Raw genomic sequence first — 14,316 nt, 5'->3', positions numbered from 1 at the left:
CCAGTCCAGAACAACAACTGACTGTGATTGTTGAACATGCATGGGGCTTATATCCTTGTACTCGTCCCACAGGAAAATAGATTATACCGCATTTTAGCAAACATAAATCAATAGGATCAGTAGATGCTGTTGCTCATTGGACTCCATGCAGCACTCTGGCTCTTCTACAGGATTCAGGCCCCAGAGTCAGTCTTTCTTGATGGTCGATTGCTACTGCTACGTGGTCAAATGGCTCATGAACACCGCATCAAGAGTGTGTGGACAGTCGGACCTGACTCTTATCCTCAAGGCCATGTTTGATCTTGAGTGTTTAGTGAATTACCCAAAATCGTCACTCACCCTAACAAAGAGTATTGAACACTTCTGGGCTATTCTGAACTTTGGGCCTCAGAAATCGTTTCCCTCTACTTAAGGGCGTATTAGCCATTAATCTGACCCTGTGCCACTTTCTAAAAAATGGGGCATTAATGATTGCCATGTGGTTCCGCAGCTGCCTTGTTCAGTTGAGTGTCTTGTGCCAAAATGCCACTCCACTCCCTACACATCCTCCTTGCAAGGCAGTGGGATGAGTTACTGGACAGCCATCCCTACTGCTAACCGAATATACGTTCATATCCCGCATTCATTTTCCCCGCAGGGAATCACAACGCGGTCGTCACAACGACCGCGTTGTGATTCCGCATACCATTACTCTGCAAGTCGGGACAACGACTTGCGGAGGGGAGGTGGTTGAAGTTGGAATAGTATAATTTACTATTCCAACTCCAGTCAGTGCGGACACTAGGGAAGGTGTTGGATTTTAAATCCAACACCTCCCCCCCTCGCAAGTCGTTGTTCCGACTTGCGGAGTAATGGTATGCGGAATCACAACGCGGTCGTTGTAACGACCGCGTTGTGATTCCCTGAGGGAAAATTATTCGTGGTAAACGCTGTTTACCGTGCTCACCCTCAGATGGCATTATCATGCACCCAACTTGTGGTGTGGTGCTCCTTACACTTGCCACGGACACAAATTGTAAGCAAGGATTATTTGGGAAGTTCAAGGTGGGGGATCTCTTTATTCATGTCTTGTGCATTATATCATATCAGATCAGATCATATCACTGCACAACATATTCTGACGTTCAAGGCAATCTTACAGACTTCACATTCACTTTACTTGAGCAGCCTTCCTTTATATTTAGAAACAACAGTATATTCACTCCCAGCATTCCTGATATTTGGCAGGAGTGAACCAACATAAAATCCTTGACCCCATCTTCAAGGCCTGGGGATTCCAAATCATTGGTTTTACAGTGATGAAAATATAGTGAAAGTACTCTCTCTTAGGGTGATAAAGATGAGAGCGCTATGTGCTTTTTAAAATACCCCTCACACACTAAAAAAATCCAGTAGTGTCATGCTTCATCATTGGGGTCTTCCCGTCCCTCTACGGGGCGGGGCGTGCTACGACCTGACCGACTACGCGGGAGCACTGAAGTGGTGACAGGACTATGTGATGGTGCAAGGTGTCAGTGAAAGTGTAGGGACCTAACAATGTGTGTGAGTACAAAAATTAAAAATCCTCTGGCTAGTAGAAAAAAACAATTTATTAGCTTCTCTAGCTGGGGACGTTAAGAAGGGGGTTTTGGGGTTGAGCCGATCGCTACAACCTGGTCTACATGTTTCGTAGGCAGTCCCCTACTGCCTACTCATCAGGACCTTCTACTGGTCCCTACGAAAATAAGCTCAGTTGCTAAGTATTGTCAGCCTGTCTTCCTAAAAACTAACAGTAAAATTCCACTGTTAGTTTATGCTTCAGGGCATGAGCTGGCCCCCTGGGAAGCAAAAATTATCAAAAATAGTGACCCAAATGTGGTCTCTGTAAAGAAAAGGAAAAAAAAAAAAAAAAAGGGAGACACAGATATTTACATTTATAGCTGTGAATTTTGCGCTTTCATTGTTGTTTGCGCCACAATTTCACTCATCAAATCCATTCACCCATTACACAAAGAATAACTTTTAGACTTTATGGACAGAGTGATGGTTCAGTCTGCCATCCCCTGGCTGTCCGTAGGTGATGCCGAACAGTGGACGAAAAACACACAGATGATCATAGTAGTAACTGTGGTTTGTCACTGCGCTTTCATAATTGTCTGCGCCACAATTCTTCTTTTCAAATTTCATTAGCCCATAGCCTAAAGCCCTAATGCAAGACTTTATGGACAGAGTGATGATTCAATCTGCCATCCCCTGCCTGTCCGAGTAAATTCCCGAACTTATACGCGCCCTTTGTAATTAGGGCTGGTTCTATCTCCACACACACACACCATCGCGACTCAATACATGCAACGACATTTCACAGGATTAAAAAGGAGGAGCCCGATCTCTCATACTAGTCTTAAGGTTATGGTCACTGAATCAATAAAATTCCCACAAACCGGGACGCACCCCTGCATTAGAATGGTAACCATACATACTGTTGTGGCAAGTGCGTGGTGCCCCATGAGCTGACAATCGGTAGGAATTCACCGCGGCGCTCTGCAAGAAAGAGAGCCACGCCCTTAGCGTTTCTGTACAGACTGTGCGAGGAGTAGAAAATGTGTCTCAAAACCCACTCGTTTTAAGACCTGGGGTAAAGGTCTGTAACTTACTTTGTCCGCATAGTCCCTAAGTCTTACTTCTACCAGTGTTGCCGCTCTGCTGAATGCTCGCGTGTTAGGAGCGGTGAATCATTTAAGCTTCACTGCGCGCTGGTGCCGGGTGTGTCCAAACACTAGCGCGCTAACTCAAAATGGCCGCCCGTGATGGAACGCGGGAGGGTAAAAATGCGGAAGTCTACCTTCTGTGTCTATTGGTACTCAGATTTTGCCTGCACAATGTAAATCTTAATGCAAAATAGATCGCTATTCACAAATTATGACAGAGGAGATTATACTATACTATTGGTACTCAGATTTTGCCTGCACAATGTAAATCTTAATGCAAAATAGATCGCTATTCACAAATTATGACAGAGGAGATTATGCAGCAACAAATTAGTGCGAAAGCCATAATAGTATGAACAGGTCATAGTGGTGGACCTAGATTGATTTAGCAAAATACTGGAAACATGTATGAAGGGTTAATAGAATTCAGCTTGGAATATTTACGCAGGTTTCTGCCCAGAGTTGGGAAAAGATGTATTGGGTATACAGATTAAACAGCGAAATTTGCTGTGGGATATGTTTATAAAAAACATAATTATTATGTGGGTTGAGACTTGACCCCTGTGCTAAGGTTGGGCACAGTAGTCATACACCCATGGTGCTGTGTTCCAAAGGGGGGGGTTTCCACATGCCAGTAGAGTTGGTAACTTAAAAGGGGACCTCTGTTATTATCTTGGCCACGGTTAGGGGTGGTGCCTCAGAGAGTGGGGGTTCTTTTGGGGTACGGGGGTTCTATAACTGACCCCACGGAATTTCATCGTTCAACCCATTTTTGATGGACTGGACACGAAAAACCCCTCTCTGTTCCTTTTCAAGGAGATGCCTTTCGTTGTCGATCTGTTCAATTACAGTCCACAGTATGTCTTCAGGTTTGTGACCACTTTCCAGGAAGTGGTTTGTTAATTTGGTGCTGGACTTTTTGCACTTGATTGTGCTTTTGTGTTCACCTATTCTTAACTTCACTGCCCTGCTCGTCATGCCAATGTATTCGAGTTTGCAGGGACATGTGATGAGATACACAACATTGGAACTATTGCAGTTGCTGAATGTTCTTTGTTCCCATGTTGTCCCGTTGTTGAAGGTCAATTTTTTGCTTTTCCTGGTCAGACAGCATACCTTGCATCCGCCGCAGGGGTAATGCCCTTGTACAAAGTTAGGATTACCAGTATTGTTCACCCTGTTGGCCTTTGGTCTGGTATGGACCAAAATGTCCCTGACACTCTGTGCTCTTTTGTGCGAGAACATTGGTTTTGGAATTTCCAAGCCCCCACTGTTGAGGATCTTCCAGTTTTTGTTAATTATTTTGCTCACCTGGTCAGAGTTGGTGTTGTACGTGGTCACACATATGGGTCTCTGCTCTTCCACTTTTTTTACTTTGTCCTCCAGGAGGCTTTCTCTGCAATTGTTCCTTGCTCTCTTGTAGGCTTGATCAATGATCCTAGGTGGGTAGTTCCTCATTTTCAATTTTTTCTTTAGCTCTTCTGACTGAGTTTTGAAATTGGCAACTTCCGTACAGTTCCTGCGAAGTCGCAGGAACTGGCCGTAGGGGAGGTTATCCCTCAAGTGTCTCGGGTGAAAGCTCTGATACATCAAGAGACAGTTCTTGGAAGTACTCTTAAAATGGGTTGTTGTCATCAATCTGCCATTTTTGGGGAAGATGTTCAGATCCAGGAATACCAGATTGGTTTTTGTTGTGACGCTGGTGAATTTGAGGAATTCATCCTGATAGTTGAGCCATGTCAGGAACTGTTGGGCACTCTTATCATCGCCATCCCAGATGATAAGGATGTCGTCAATATACCTCTTCCAGGTCAGGATCTTTGGCCGGAATGGGTTAATGATGTTTAATATCTTTGTAGCCTCCAGGTGGTGAACATAGAGACCAGCTATGCTTGGAGCAAATGTGCTTCCCATGCTGGTCCCATGCTTTTGGAGGTACAAAGTGCCGTTGTACTCAAAGAAATTCTCCTTGAGAGCCAGGGCGCAGCATTCCATCACCACGTTTCGTGGTGTTTGGTACTCCCAGTCATCTGCGAAGAGGACATCCTCAATTATCGCCAGTGTTTCATTGTGAGGCAAGCTTGTATACAGGCTCTCTACATCACAGCTAATTAATAGCTGTGTGTTAGGGTCAAATGACACCTCTTCGAGCAGATTAAGCACATCTTTCGTGTCTCTGAGGTATGTTGATGTGCTTTGTACCATTGGACGCAGGAATGCGTCTGCAAACCTAGAGACTGGTTCGAGGACCGACCCGATCCCCGATACAATCGGTCTGCCCGGTGGATTCACAAGGTCCTTGTGGATCTTGGGTAGGATGTACAGGTAGGGGGTCTTTGGGTTCTTTTGACACAGAAATTCCCCTTCTTTGGTGGTAATCCAGTCGTGCGACAGTGCCTCCTCAACCATTGTCTTTATCTTGATTGAAATTCTCTCAGTTGGATCTGATGAGAGTATTTCGTAGTTTCTTTTGTCCTGTAATAGCCTGGTACACTCCTTGTCATATTGATCTATATTCATTAGTACAGTTGCACCCCCCTTATCTGCTGGTTTTATGACCAATTGTTTGTTGCTTAAGTCACGGAGTGCCCTTCGTTCTTCATTTGAAACATTTTGAAAAACGCGTTTCTGCGTTGGGTCGAGAGCTTCTAGATCTTTCATGACAGGTTTTTCAAAGGTCAGGAGTTCTATGGGGAGGGTGTTGTTCATTGGTGTGAAAGTTGATCGAGGCTTGAGTCCGGTATCTCCTTTCTCTTGAGTGTCCACTTTGTCTTTGAAAAAGACTTGCAGTTTGAGTCTCCTCATAAATTCCTGTACTTCCTTGCATAGGTGGAATTTATCCATGTTACTAGTGGGGACATATCCTAAGCCTTTTTCCAATATTCTTTTCTGTGGTTCAGATAGTTCGTTGCCCACCTATGCAAGGAAGTACAGGAGCACACCAATGAACAACACCCTCCCCATAGAACTCCTGACCTTTGAAAAAGCTGTCATGAAAGATCTGGAAGCTCTCGACCCAACGCAGAAACGCGTTTTTCAAAATGTTTCAAATGAAGAACGAAGGGCACTCCGTGACTTAAGCAACAACAAACAATTGGTCATAAAACCAGCAGATAAGGGGGGTGCAACTGTACTAATGAATATAGATCAATATGACAAGGAGTGTACCAGGCTATTACAGGACAAAAGAAACTACGAAATACTCTCATCAGATCCAACTGAGAGAATTTCAATCAAGATAAAGACAATGGTTGAGGAGGCACTGTCGCACGACTGGATTACCACCAAAGAAGGGGAATTTCTGTGTCAAAAGAACCCAAAGACCCCCTACCTGTACATCCTACCCAAGATCCACAAGGACCTTGTGAATCCACCGGGCAGACCGATTGTATCGGGGATCGGGTCGGTCCTCGAACCAGTCTCTAGGTTTGCAGACGCATTCCTGCGTCCAATGGTACAAAGCACATCAACATACCTCAGAGACACGAAAGATGTGCTTAATCTGCTCGAAGAGGTGTCATTTGACCCTAACACACAGCTATTAATTAGCTGTGATGTAGAGAGCCTGTATACAAGCTTGCCTCACAATGAAACACTGGCGATAATTGAGGATGTCCTCTTCGCAGATGACTGGGAGTACCAAACACCACGAAACGTGGTGATGGAATGCTGCGCCCTGGCTCTCAAGAAGAATTTCTTTGAGTACAACGGCACTTTGTACCTCCAAAAGCATGGGACCAGCATGGGAAGCACATTTGCTCCAAGCATAGCTGGTCTCTATGTTCACCACCTGGAGGCTACAAAGATATTAAACATCATTAACCCATTCCGGCCAAAGATCCTGACCTGGAAGAGGTATATTGACGACATCCTTATCATCTGGGATGGCGATGATAAGAGTGCCCAACAGTTCCTGACATGGCTCAACTATCAGGATGAATTCCTCAAATTCACCAGCGTCACAACAAAAACCAATCTGGTATTCCTGGATCTGAACATCTTCCCCAAAAATGGCAGATTGATGACAACAACCCATTTTAAGAGTACTTCCAAGAACTGTCTCTTGATGTATCAGAGCTTTCACCCGAGACACTTGAGGGATAACCTCCCCTACGGCCAGTTCCTGCGACTTCGCAGGAACTGTACGGAAGTTGCCAATTTCAAAACTCAGTCAGAAGAGCTAAAGAAAAAATTGAAAATGAGGAACTACCCACCTAGGATCATTGATCAAGCCTACAAGAGAGCAAGGAACAATTGCAGAGAAAGCCTCCTGGAGGACAAAGTCAAAAAAGTGGAAGAGCAGAGACCCATATGTGTGACCACGTACAACACCAACTCTGACCAGGTGAGCAAAATAATTAACAAAAACTGGAAGATCCTCAACAGTGGGGGCTTGGAAATTCCAAAACCAATGTTCTCGCACAAAAGAGCACAGAGTGTCAGGGACATTTTGGTCCATACCAGACCAAAGGCCAACAGGGTGAACAATACTGGTAATCCTAACTTTGTACAAGGGCATTACCCCTGCGGCGGATGCAAGGTATGCTGTCTGACCAGGAAAAGCAAAAAATTGACCTTCAACAACGGGACAACATGGGAACAAAGAACATTCAGCAACTGCAATAGTTCCAATGTTGTGTATCTCATCACATGTCCCTGCAAACTCGAATACATTGGCATGACGAGCAGGGCAGTGAAGTTAAGAATAGGTGAACACAAAAGCACAATCAAGTGCAAAAAGTCCAGCACCAAATTAACAAACCACTTCTGGAAAGTGGTCACAAACCTGAAGACATACTGTGGACTGTAATTGAACAGATCGACAACGAAAGACATCTCCTTGAAAAGGAACAGAGATGGGTTTTTCGTGTCCAGTCCAACAAAAATGGGTTGAACGATGAAATTCCGTGGGGTCAGTTATAGAACCCCCGTACCCCAAAAGAACCCCCACTCTCTGAGGCACCACCCCTAACCGTGGCCAAGATAATAACAGAGGTCCCCTTTTAAGTTACCAACTCTACTGGCATGTGGAAACCCCCCCCTTTGGAACACAGCACCATGGGTGTATGACTACTGTGCCCAACCTTAGCACAGGGGTCAAGTCTCAACCCACATAATAATTATGTTTTTTATAAACATATCCCACAGCGAATTTCGCTGTTTAATCTGTATACCCAATACATCTTTTCCCAACTCTGGGCAGAAACCTGCGTAAATATTCCAAGCTGAATTCTATTAACCCTTCATACATGTTTCCAGTATTTTGCTAAATCAATCTAGGTCCACCACTATGACCTGTTCATACTATTATGGCTTTCGCACTAATTTGTTGCTGCATAATCTCCTCTGTCATAATTTGTGAATAGCGATCTATTTTGCATTAAGATTTACATTGTGCAGGCAAAATCTGAGTACCAATAGTATAGTATAATCTCCTCTGTCATAATTTGTGAATAGCGATCTATTTTGCATTAAGATTTACATTGTGCAGGCAAAATCTGAGTACCAATAGACACAGAAGGTAGACTTCCGCATTTTTACCCTCCCGCGTTCCATCACGGGCGGCCATTTTGAGTTAGCGCGCTAGTGTTTGGACACACCCGGCACCAGCGCGCAGTGAAGCTTAAATGATTCACCGCTCCTAACACGCGAGCATTCAGCAGAGCGGCAACACTGGTAGAAGTAAGACTTAGGGACTATGCGGACAAAGTAAGTTACAGACCTTTACCCCAGGTCTTAAAACGAGTGGGTTTTGAGACACATTTTCTACTCCTCGCACAGTCTGTACAGAAACGCTAAGGGCGTGGCTCTCTTTCTTGCAGAGCGCCGCGGTGAATTCCTACCGATTGTCAGCTCATGGGGCACCACGCACTTGCCACAACAGTATGTATGGTTACCATTCTAATGCAGGGGTGCGTCCCGGTTTGTGGGAATTTTATTGATTCAGTGACCATAACCTTAAGACTAGTATGAGAGATCGGGCTCCTCCTTTTTAATCCTGTGAAATGTCGTTGCATGTATTGAGTCGCGATGGTGTGTGTGTGTGGAGATAGAACCAGCCCTAATTACAAAGGGCGCGTATAAGTTCGGGAATTTACTCTGACAGGCAGGGGATGGCAGATTGAATCATCACTCTGTCCATAAAGTCTTGCATTAGGGCTTTAGGCTATGGGCTAATGAAATTTGAAAAGAAGAATTGTGGCGCAGACAATTATGAAAGCGCAGTGACAAACCACAGTTACTACTATGATCATCTGTGTGTTTTTCGTCCACTGTTCGGCATCACCTACGGACAGCCAGGGGATGGCAGACTGAACCATCACTCTGTCCATAAAGTCTAAAAGTTATTCTTTGTGTAATGGGTGAATGGATTTGATGAGTGAAATTGTGGCGCAAACAACAATGAAAGCTCAAAATTCACAGCTATAAATGTAAAAAACTGTGTCTCCCTTTTTTTTTTTTTTTTTTTTTTTTTCCTTTTCTTTACAGAGACCACATTTGGGTCACTATTTTTGATAATTTTTGCTTCCCAGGGGGCCAGCTCATGCCCTGAAGCATAAACTAACAGTGGAATTTTACTGTTAGTTTTTAGGAAGACAGGCTGAAAATACTTAGCAACTGAGCTTATTTTCGTAGGGACCAGTAGAAGGTCCTGATGAGTAGGCAGTAGGGGACTGCCTACGAAACATGTAGACCAGGTTGTAGCGATCGGCTCAACCCCAAAACCCCCTTCTTAACGTCCCCAGCTAGAGAAGCTAATAAATTGTTTTTTTCTACTAGCCAGAGGATTTTTAATTTTTGTACTCACACACATTGTTAGGTCCCTACACTTTCACTGACACCTTGCACCATCACATAGTCCTGTCACCACTTCAGTGCTCCCGCGTAGTCGGTCAGGTCGTAGCACGCCCCGCCCCGTAGAGGGACGGGAAGACCCCAATGATGAAGCATGACACTACTGGATTTTTTTAGTGTGTGAGGGGTATTTTAAAAAGCACATAGCGCTCTCATCTTTATCACCCTAAGAGAGAGTACTTTCACTATATTTTCATCACTGTAAAACCAACAAATAAAATACATGTCCACACATTGATAGAATCTCTTTGTTTATGTATATCGTTTTGGAGGGTGATTCTATCAACTCCTCTGCACTTCCCTTATTGTTTTGGGATTCCAAATCATTGACAACTTTGTCACCCATCAGACCTCTGGGTACGCTCATTTTGTCTGCTGAAGGCAGAGTGGGCCAGTATATGTGGGGACATCTAGATTCTTTATTGAATAAGAAATGATGTGTGCCTTTTCTCTGACCCTCTGCTGCTGTGGTTTCTTCCAAAAGTAAGAGAAAGACCCAGATGTTGTTTCATTCCTGTAGACAAAGTTGTCCGGAGGAATCCTTCCAATTTTATTCCCAAAGTGTTGTCTGAGTTCTGCTTAAAAAGGGAGCTCTTTCTCTCTAAATTGTCCTTGGCTGAGGTGGCATTACACAAACTCAACATCAGGCATGCTTTATGTTTTTATTTGGACAAAACCAAATGCCCTAGTTACCAATCCTTTGTGATCTTTGGAGGCAGTGATATTGGCTGAAAAACGGCTAGCAACGCCATTGCAGGGCAGATCATATTTTGCTTGCCACATTTGTCATCCTCCACTGCCATGTCACATGTGACAAACCCACGTTCTGGTGTGTAGGCACACTCCACCCGAGTTAATACAATTTAAGTGGAATTCTTAATGCATGTAAGTGACAGAGAAAAGTGCAGTGTTACTACCTGGACACTAGCACAAGCACTCTGCTGAAACAGCTACTTTCCCCATGCTTCCTCTTTGAAGCTCAATCTAGCTACGGAACTTCTATTGGCATATTTTCCTATGCTTAGTCTGCACAGTGATGCCTTCTCTTTCCTTTCAATAAACTTCAGTACTCCTCGTCTGATGGCAGCAACATTTAGCATCCTGTTACATGTTCTAGAACTTATTCTACATGTATCCGACCAATCCTTTTATGTCATTGGTTCTAGATCTAATCTACCCAGTGATGGAGATTGTCTTGATCCAACGACAAGTCAGTAACTCCTTGACTCATATAAACATAGAGACCTTCTGACGATATTTTGGCTCCACCACAAGATTCAGCCATTATCTGTACAGTAATAAAGTATTAAATGGCATCAGTAACTTCCTCTTTGCCTCCCGAAAAGGAAAGCCAGAAGACTGCTTTGTTGTGTAGGTATAATTGTTCAGCTTGTAAAAAAATGGAAACTTTTTTTCGCAATTCTCCTGGTACAAAAGGCAAGACTTTATTGACCTTGCCCCAGGGCCATCTTGATATTTCTTCTGATTGGCTTCATATTGCTATTGGCAGTGTCCATGTGCATGCATACTCTTGTATGTGTGCAAGAACCAGTCTCTATGAATGTCTTCTACCCATCAATATGTTCCAACAGTCCTATAGGTGATGGCAGCCTGGCAACATGGTGGCTGATTGCAAAGGTCTAGTCCATTCGATTAGTTGCCTGGTCATTCCCATGAGTTATCTTGAACTCATGTTTGAAGGAAGCATTTATCTTTATGTGCATTGGTGGCTGATGTGAAATGGTAGACCCCATCTGCTGGCTCTTTCCAGTTAGAGATACTTTTTTTTTTTTTAACAAATTTTATTGTGTCAAAAGTCATATACAGTGCAGTGCTCCTTGACCCAGAAAACATCTGCCAGATCAAACATTGCAGATCATTATCTTTGAGAGTTGGTTTATACATTATTATCATCAACATTATGAAATACAATATAACGTAAACATATTGAATCCCCCCCCCGTGGCACTAACACACTGCTGCTTTTCAGTTGCCACCAGATCCTCCATCCCAACATATCACTCCTTTCACCACATATCCGGTCCCTTACCCTAGGGGCCCACATATCAAGGTAGATACAGATGCGTCCACCGGGGGCACCTGGTCTAAGTCCAGGCCTCGATAATCTGCCCATCGTTTCCAGATTTTGGGATGTTTTTGCTGGCAGCCCCTAGCCTTAAATATTGGGATCTCTAACCCCATGCTAAAATCCAGCCCATTTTTCCATGCCGAGAGAGAGGGAGGTGCCGTCGCCTACCACAGCCTTGATATATCTCTTTTGGCCAAGGTCAGCCCCAGCAGTAGTAGATGCCTCTTATATATGTTACCTTCTATATCCTCCATAATATGCAGAATTGTCAATCTTGGTGAGGAGGGATGCTCCCACCCCATTACCTTTGCCAAACAGTCCAACACCCCTCTCCAAAATTTCAGGAGTGCTGTACAGTGCCAAATGGTATGAATTAGGGACCCCTCCTCTCGCCCACAACGCAGGCACACCGGGGATGTCACCAGACCCGCTTTCCACTGCCTGAGCCTGGTGTAATAAACACGGTGAAGATATTTAAATTGAATGAGACTCAACCTCATCGATATCTCTGCTCCCCTGGGAGAGTCCAGGGCGTCCATCCATTTCATCTCCATCCATTTGGCCAACATCCCCAAAAAAAGCCCCTCTGAGTTTATCCAATGTAGTGGAGCTATGACTCACCAAAGATTGATAAATCTTTGATATCTTATGAGCCTGCAAATCTCCCATGAAGTGCTTGGCCTCAGTCAGGCTGAATTCTGGGAGAGCCTCAAACCCTGAGAAACTCAGATAAATAGCATTCCAAAATTGGAGGTATTTATAGAACTAAATTCATGGTGTATGGTACTCTTGCTGAAGGTCCTGAAAAGATTTGAGCACCAAGCCTCGCATTACATCCTCTAATGTGAAAATTTCTATTTTGTCCCACCCTTGAAATCCAGCTAGCGCCGCAAGCTGCAGCAAACAGCCATTATGCCACAGCGGGGTTTCCCTGGTTAGCTTATTCCACCATCCCATCCTACGGAGGGACTGTGTCCACACCTGAAACACCACCCCAAGGGCCGGTGGTAGGGAATTAGGTAACGACGCAGAGTACAGAATGGTATGCAGGGTGGACTCCCCCATACACCCCCGCTCCACTGCATAGGTGGGGTCTTCTCGGTCTCCATACCACCATTCATTTAGCACCAGGAGATGCGAAGCCGGGTAGTATGCTTGGATATCTGCTGTGGCCAGCCCCCCGCAATATGTTGACTGAAAGCAAGTCCGCAGCGCCACCCTGGAAGCCCCCCCACCCACAGGAAGTGTCCCAAGGCCTCATTCAGCTGGTGAAACCACGAAGGGGGCACCGGGTATGGATGGTTCTACAATTGATAGAGCAGGCGTGGCAATGACACCATTTTAAAGATTGATATTCTGCCATAGATAGAAAGGGGCATGTGCGACCAAGTTTTCATTTCCTCCCTTATTTGTGTCCAAATTGGTACAATATTTCTGTCCCACGCTACTCTTGGCAGATCTGATAGGAAAACTCCCAGATATTTCACACCCTCTGTCGACACCCGTACTGCCGTGTCCCAAGACTCCAATTCCGCAGTTCCCCCAGCACCCACAAACGTGGATTTACTCGGGTTCATATACAGTCCCGATGATTCACCAAAAATTAGCATAATGCAGAGAAGCCTTGGCCTCGTCCTGTTTATGTCTGTTAAGAAAAAGAGGACATCGTCTGCATACAAGGCAATGCGGTCCAAGAGCCCATGATCTCACTCAAATCCCACCACCTGCGTGTCCATTCGCACCCACGCTTCAAAAGGCTCTATTGCTAGAGCAAAGAGATATCGCGACAAAGGTCACCCCTGATGAGTGCCTCTGCCAATGGAAAATGTGGAGGATATGGATCCCGCCAACCGCACCGACGCCGTGAGATCCGTATATAGCAATTTTAGATATGTCAAGAATCGTGTGCCTATATTAAGACGGTCGACAAGCGCGAACAAGTATACCCAAGTGAGGGAATCAAACACCCTATCCATGTCCGCCAGCAAAAGGTCAGCCAGCACTCCTCTTCCCTGGATGGTAGCTATCGCATTGTGCGCAAGCCGGATATTGTGGCGAGTAACCCGCGGATGCATAAAGCCCGCCTGATGAGGATGAATCATGGTAGTTATGTGAGATTGAAGACGATTGGCCAACAGTTTGGCCAGAATTTTGGCCTCAACATTTACTAGTGAAATGGGGCAATATGAGGCGTGTTGGTCCGGAGGCCGGCCTGGCTTATTACAACCACCTCCGCATGCCTCCAGTCCATCGGCAGACAGCCCCGATCTCTAGCTTCATCGATACCTTGAAGATAATGCAACCCTAACTTGGAGAAATATTTCTTAAAGAATTCGCATGGGAACCCATTCGGACCCAGTGCCTTTCCCGAATTCAATTCTCCCAGCGCAGTACAGATCACCTCCTCAGTGAACGGAAGTTCCAGGTCTGCTCGTGCGTCCTCAGAAAGGGCGCAGGTGGTTGGTCATCTATAAAGCGATGGATCACGTCTTCCTGCAGGAGTTCTCTAGGGGTATAGACTTTTGCAAAATAATGTGCAAAACTTTCAGCTATGAGGGAGGGTTCACTCAGAATCCATCCATCCGGACTTGATATATTTGGGAGAACCTGGGGCTGCAAGGTCCCTTGGCATAGTCTATGCAGTATTTTACTGGACTTGTCGACCCATTGGTAAATTCTGCTACG

At 44.9% G+C, this 14,316-nt stretch overlaps 1 protein-coding gene across 5 annotated transcripts in view; it reads left to right on the top strand.

Moving 5' to 3' along the window:
• The window catches only part of BRME1 (break repair meiotic recombinase recruitment factor 1), a 547,771-nt gene that overhangs the window by 162,679 nt on the left and 370,776 nt on the right, over nt 1-14,316 (top strand). The window lies entirely within an intron of this gene.

The sequence above is a fragment of the Lissotriton helveticus genome, chromosome 1_1 (assembly GCF_964261635.1).
Source record: "Lissotriton helveticus chromosome 1_1, aLisHel1.1, whole genome shotgun sequence".
Classification (NCBI taxonomy): domain Eukaryota; kingdom Metazoa; phylum Chordata; class Amphibia; order Caudata; family Salamandridae; genus Lissotriton; species Lissotriton helveticus.
This window is presented reverse-complemented; position numbering and strand designations above follow the sequence as displayed.